A 6,665-nucleotide genomic window follows, 5' to 3' on the forward strand; every position below is an offset into this window, starting at 1 on the left:
AAGTCTAATTACATGAAACAGAAGTTGGTGTTTTGATTTTTTACTTTGCTTTTCTGCTTGGAGTGTCATTGTAACTACTGTATTGTAAATGATGGAAAATAATTGCATATGTTTAAAAAATATGAAACTTTATAAAGTAAAAACAAAACACATATAAGTAATATGTCTCAAACAGAATTTTTTTAAAACTCTCATAAGGATATTAGCTTTGCCTGAGGAAAGCATAGAAGACATGAGGGATTCCCTTACTTCAGATTGCAAAGACCTAAAAACAAGTCAGGCTGAAATTTTTAAAATGCTATAATGGAGATATGAAACTGATTGGATATCATGACTCCAAGGCTGAAAGAAGCAGATGTATGGGTAAGTGACATAGAAGGAAAGATTATAGGGGAAATAAAACAGGACAAAAGAGGAAAATTAAAACATTGCATCACAAATGTATACTGAGGGAACTCAGCAACTATGTAAAGTGTAATAAAATTCTTTTCAAAGAAGTCCCAGAAGAAGAGAGGTAGGAAAGGCAAGAAGTTTTATCTGAGTGAATTATAGTGGGAAATTTCCACAAACTGGGTAGGAAACAGATGTCCACATCTAGGAGGCACGGAGAACCGCCATCAAAATCAACAAAAGCATGCCAACAATGAGACATAACATAGTAAATTTGGCAAAATATAGAGATAAAGAAAAACCCTAAAAGCAACACAACTAAAGAACTTGTTAACTAATAGAGGAAGATTAAAAAAAAAAAAGATTGTGGCAGATCTCTCCACAGAATCCTTCAGACAAGAAGGGAGTGGCACGATGACCTCAACATGCTCAACTCAAAAATATGCAGCAAAGAAAACTTTATCCTGCAAGGCTGTCATCAGATAGAAGGAAAGATAGAATTTCCCAGAGAAACAAAAACCAAAGGCGTTCATGGTCTCTAAACAGGCCTGCAAGAAATATTAAAGGGGACACTGAATGGGAAAGGAAGACTAAAAGCAACGAAGACTAGAAAGATACAGAGAAAATCTCCAGAAACAATGACTTTAGAAGTAACACAATGGCACTAAGTTTATATCTATCAATAATCACTGTGAATGTGAATGGCCCAAAATGCTCCAATCAAAAGACACAGCGTATCGAAATGGATTAAGAAAAAAACAAGATCCTTCTACACACTGCACATAATAGACTCATTTTTTATGAATAATTTATTACCAAGTTGGTGTCCATATACACTCAGTGCTGTTTCCCACAAGTGCCCCTCTCCATGACCATCACCCCCTTTCCTCTTCCCTCCTCCCTCTTCAGCCCTCAGTTTGTTCTCAGCATTCAATGGTCTCTCATGATTGCCTCACTCCCTCTCCCCTTTTCTTTTTTCCCCCTTTCCCCTTCCCATGGTCTCCTGTTAGGTTTCTCCTGTTAGACCTATGAGTGAAAACATACGGTATCTGTCCTTCTCTGCCTGACTTATTTCGCTTAACATGACTCCCTTTAGGTCCATCTATTTTGCTACAAATGGCCATTTTAATTCTTTCGCATTGCCATGTAGTATTCCATTGTATATATAACATCTGCTTGATTCATTTCTCAGTTGATGGACATTTAGGCTCTTTTCCATGATTTGGCTATTGTTGACAGTGCTGCTATGAACATTGGGATACATGTGCCCCTATGCATCAGCACTCCTGTATCCCTTGGGTAGAGCCCCAGCAGTGCTATTGCTGGGTCATCAGGGAGTTCTACTGATAGTTTTTTGAGGAACCTCCACACTGTTTTCCGGAGTGGTTGTACCAGTTTACATTCCCACCAACAGTGTAGGAGGGTGCCTGTTTCTCCGCATCCTTGCTAGCATGTATAGTCTCTTGATTTGTTTATTTTAGACACTTTGACTGGCGTGAGGTGGTATCTCAGTGTGATTTTGATTTGTATTTCCCTGATGATGAGTGACACTGAGCATCATTTCATGTGCCTATTGGCCAACTGGATATCCTCCCTGGAGAAGTGTTTATTCATGTATTCTGGCCATTTCTTCACTGGATTATTCGTTTTTTAGGTGTGAGTTTGGTGAGCTACTTGCAGATTTTGGATACTAGGCCTTTATCTGATATGCCATTTGCCAACATCTTTTCCATTCTGTCAGTTGCCTGTTGGCCATCTAGATTTCCTTTCGGAGAAGTGTCTGTTCAAGTCTTCTGCCCATTTCATCACTGGATTATGCATTTTTCAGGTATGGAGTTTTGTGAATTCCTTATAGATTTTGGATACTAGCCCTTTATCCAATATGCCACTTTTCCCATTCTGTTGGTTGCCTATTAGTTTTCTTGATTGTTTCCTTTGCAGTGCAGAAACTGTTAATCTTGATAAGGTCCCAATAGTTCATTTTTGTTCTTGATTCCCTTGCCTTTGGGGATGTATTGAGTAGAAAATTGCTGCAACTGAGGTCAAGGAGGCTATTTCCTGCTTTCTCCTCTAAGGTTTTGATGGCTTCTTATCTCACATTCAGGTCCTTCATCTATTTTGAGTTTGTTTTTGTGAATGATGTAAGTGGTCTAGTTTCATTCTTCTGCATGTTGCTGTCCAGTTCTCTCCCAGCACCACCAGCTAAAGGGGCTGTCTTTTTTCCATTGGATACTCTTTCCTGCTTTGTCAAAGATTAATTGGCTATACACTTGTGGGTCCAGTTCTGGGCTGTCTATTCTATTTCATTGGTCCATGTGTCTGTTTTTGTGCCAATACACTACTGTCTTGATGATGACAGCTTTGTAGTAAAGGCTAAAGTCTGGGATTGTGATGCCTCTTGCTTTGGTTTTCTTCTTTAATATTACTTTGGCTATTTGGGTTTGTTGTTGTTGTTGTTGTTGTTGTTGTTGTTTTTCCATATGAATTTTAAGATGATTTGCTCTAGCTCTGAGAAGAATGCTGGTGTAACTTTGATGGGGATTGCATTGAATGTGTAGATTGCTTTGGGTAATAATGACATTTTAACAATATTTATTCTTCCAATCTATGAGCATGGAATGTTTTTCCATTCATGGTGTCTTCTTCAATTTCTTTCATAAGTCTTCCATAGTTTTCATCATACAGGTCTTTTATATCCTTGGTTAGGTTTATTCCTAGGTATTTTATGGTTTTTCATGCAATTGTGAATGGGATCAGTTTCTTGATTTCTCTTTCTGTTGCTTCATTTTTGTTGTATAAAAATTCAACCAATTTCTGTACATTGATTTTGTAGTTTGCAACTTTACTGAATTTATGGATCAGTTGTAGAAGGCTTCCAGTGGAGTCTATCAGGTTTTCTATGTAGAGTATCATGTCATCTGCGAAAAGTGAAAGTTTGATTCTTCTTTGCCAATTCTGATACCTTTTATTTTCTTTTGTTGTCTGATTGCTGATGCTAGGACTTCTAGCACTAACAACAGTGGTGAGAGTGGACATCCCTGTTGTATTCCTGATCTCAGGGGGAAAGCTCTCAGTTTTCACATATTGAGGATGATATTAGCTGTGGGCTTTTCATAAATTGCCTTAATAATGTTTAAGTAAGTTCCTTATATCCTGACTTTCTCAAGAGTTTTTGTTAAGAAGGGATGTTGTATTTTATCAAATGCTTTTTCTGCATCTATCGATAGGATCATATGGTTTTTATCTTTTCTTTTGTTAACATGATGTATCACATTAATGTATTTGCCAATATTAAACCAAGTCTGTAACCCAGCAATGAATCCCACTTGATCATGATGGATAATTCTTTTTATGTGCTGCTGAATTCGCTTTGCTAGTATCTTGTTGAGTATTTTTCATCTGTATTCATTAAGGATATTGACCTGTAGTTCTCCTTTTTTTGTTGAGTCTCTGTCTGGTTTGGGAATCAAAGTGATATGTGCTTTGTAGAATGAGTCTGGAAGTCTTCCTTCCATTTCTATTTTTTGGAATAACTTGAGAAGGATCAGTGTTAACTCTGCTTTAAATGTCTGGTAGAACTCCCCTGGGAATCCATCCTGCCTTGGGCTTTTACTCTTTGGTAGATTTCTGATAACTTATTCGATTTCTTTCTGGTTATGGGTCTGTTCAGATTTTCTTTCTCTTCCTATTTGAATTTTGGTAGTGCATGTGTGTTTAGGAATTTGTCCATTTCTTCTAGATTGTCCAGTTTGTTGGCTTATAATTTTTCATAGTAATCTCCGATGATTGCTTGTATTTCTGAGGGATCAGTTGTAATAGATCCATTTTCATTCATGATTTTGTCTATTTGGGTGTTCTCTCTTTTCTTTCTGAGGAGCCTTGTTAAAGGTGTATCAATTTTGTTTATTTTTTCAAAGAAACCAACTCTTGGTTTCATTGATCTGTTCAATTGTTTTTGTGGATTCTATATTGTTTAATTCTGCCCTGATCTTTATTGTTTCTCTTCCTTTGCTGGGTTTGGGATGCTCTTGTTCTCCCTTACTAGTTTCCTTATGTGCTCTGTTAGATTTTGAGTCTGCACTTTTTCTTTTTTTTTTCTAATAGTTTATTGTCAAATTGGTTTCCATATAACACCCAGTGCTTCTCCCCACAAGTGCCCCCCACCATTACCATCATCCCCTCCCTTCCTCCCCCTCCCCCTTCAGTCCATGGTTCGTTTTCAGTATTCAGTAGTCTCCCTTGATCTCTGTCCCTCACTCTCCCCCACTCTTTTTCCCCCTTTCTCACCCCATGGTCCCCTGCCAGGTCTCTCCTGTTAGACCTATGAATGCAAACATACGTATAGAGAGAGAGAGCACTATATGGCAATGAGGAAGAATGAAATATGGCCATTTGTAGCAAAGTAGATGGACGTTGAGGGTGTCATGCTAAGCGAAATAAGTCTGGCAGGGAAGGATAGATACCATATGACTCTGCACTTTTTCTAGTTTGTTGAAATAGGCCTGGATTGCAATGAACTTTCATCTTAAGACTCCCTTTGCTGCGTCCCAGAGAGTTTAGATTGTTGTATTTTCATTTTAATTTGTTTCCATATATTTTTTAATTTCCTCTCTAATTGCCTGCTTGGCTCAATTATTCTTCAGTAGAGTGTTTTTTAACCTCCACATTTGTAGAGGTTTTCCAGACTTTTTCCTGTGGTTGATTTCAAGTTTCACAGCATTGTGATCTGAAAGTGTGCATGGTATGATCTCAATTCATTTGTATTTATGGAGGGCTGTTTTATGGCCCAGTATGTGGTCAATCTTGAAGAATGTGCAATGTGCACTCAAGAAGAAAGTGAATTCCCTAACTTCAAGGTGCAGAGTTCTAAATATATCTATTAATTCCATCTATTCCAGTATGCCATTCAGGTCCATTGTTTCTTTTAGTGATTTTCTGTCTGGTTGACCTATCCATTGTTGTAAGTGGAGTATTGAAATCCCTGCAATCAGCACATTCTTATCAATAAGATTGTTTCTGTTTCTGATTAGTTGTTTTATGTATTTGGGTGCTCCTGATTTCAGCGCATAAGTGTCTATAATTGTTAGCTCCTCCTTATGAAGAGACCCTGTAATTATTATATAATGTCCTTCTTTATCTTTTGTTACTGCCCTTACTTTAAAGTCCAGTTTATCTATTATAATTATGGCTACTCCAACTTTCTTTTGGCATCCAGTCGCATGGTAGTTATGTCTCCATTTCCTTACTTTCAATCTGAAGGTGTCTTCAGGTCTAAGGTGAGTCTCTTGTAAACAGTAAATAGATGGGTTTTGTTTTTTTTTTAATCCATTCTGCTACCATGTGTCATTTGATTGGAGCATTCAGTCCATTTACATTCAGTGTTGTTATTGAAAAATGTGTTTTTGGATTCATTTTGTTCTCTGTAGAGTTCATGTCTGTATTGATGTCTCTGGTGTCTTATATTCCTTGCTATACTTCTCTCATAGAGTCCCTCTTAGGATTTCAGGTAGGGCTGGTGGTGATGAATTTTCTTAATTTTTGTTTATTTGGTAACACCTTTATCTTTCTTTCTATTTTGAATGACAGGCTCACTGGATAAAGAATTCTTGGTTGCATATTTTTCTTGTTCATCACATTGAAGATTTTCTGGCATTCCTTTCTGGCCTGCCAAGTTTCAGTAGGTAGGTCTGCAACCACTCTGATAGGTTTCCCTTTGTATGTTAGGGCCCTTTTATCCCTAGCTGCCTTCGGAAGTCTCTCTTTATCTTTATATTTTGCCAGTTTCACCATGTCTTAGGGGAGCTCGATATGCCTCTTGAATTTCAATATCTTTCTCTTTGCCCAGAGTGGAGAAATTTTGGTCCATAATTTGATCAAGCACCCCTTCAGGACCTTTTTCTCTTTCTTCCTCTTCAGGAACTCCTATGATATGGATATTGTTCCATTTGATTGTATCACTCAGGTCTCGAATTCTTCTTTTGTGCTCCTGTATCAATTTCTGTCTCTTTTTCTCGGCTACATCTTTTGCTATAACTGTGTCTTCTAATTCACCCATTCTTCTCTCTGCTTCTTCAATCCATGCATTGGCAGCCTCCATTTAATTGTTCACCTCATTTGTATCCTTTTGAAGGTCCCCAGTCTGTGTATCAATAGCTTCTCTGATTGTTTTTTCAGTCCAGAGATTAATTTTATGACATTTGTCTAAAGTCTTGGTCAGCTATATTGTTTATGTCTGTTTTGAGCAGTTCTGTGGCTGTGATTTTTTCCTGGAATTT

Source organism: Suricata suricatta, chromosome 9 (genome assembly GCF_006229205.1).
Source record: "Suricata suricatta isolate VVHF042 chromosome 9, meerkat_22Aug2017_6uvM2_HiC, whole genome shotgun sequence".
Taxonomy (NCBI): domain Eukaryota; kingdom Metazoa; phylum Chordata; class Mammalia; order Carnivora; family Herpestidae; genus Suricata; species Suricata suricatta.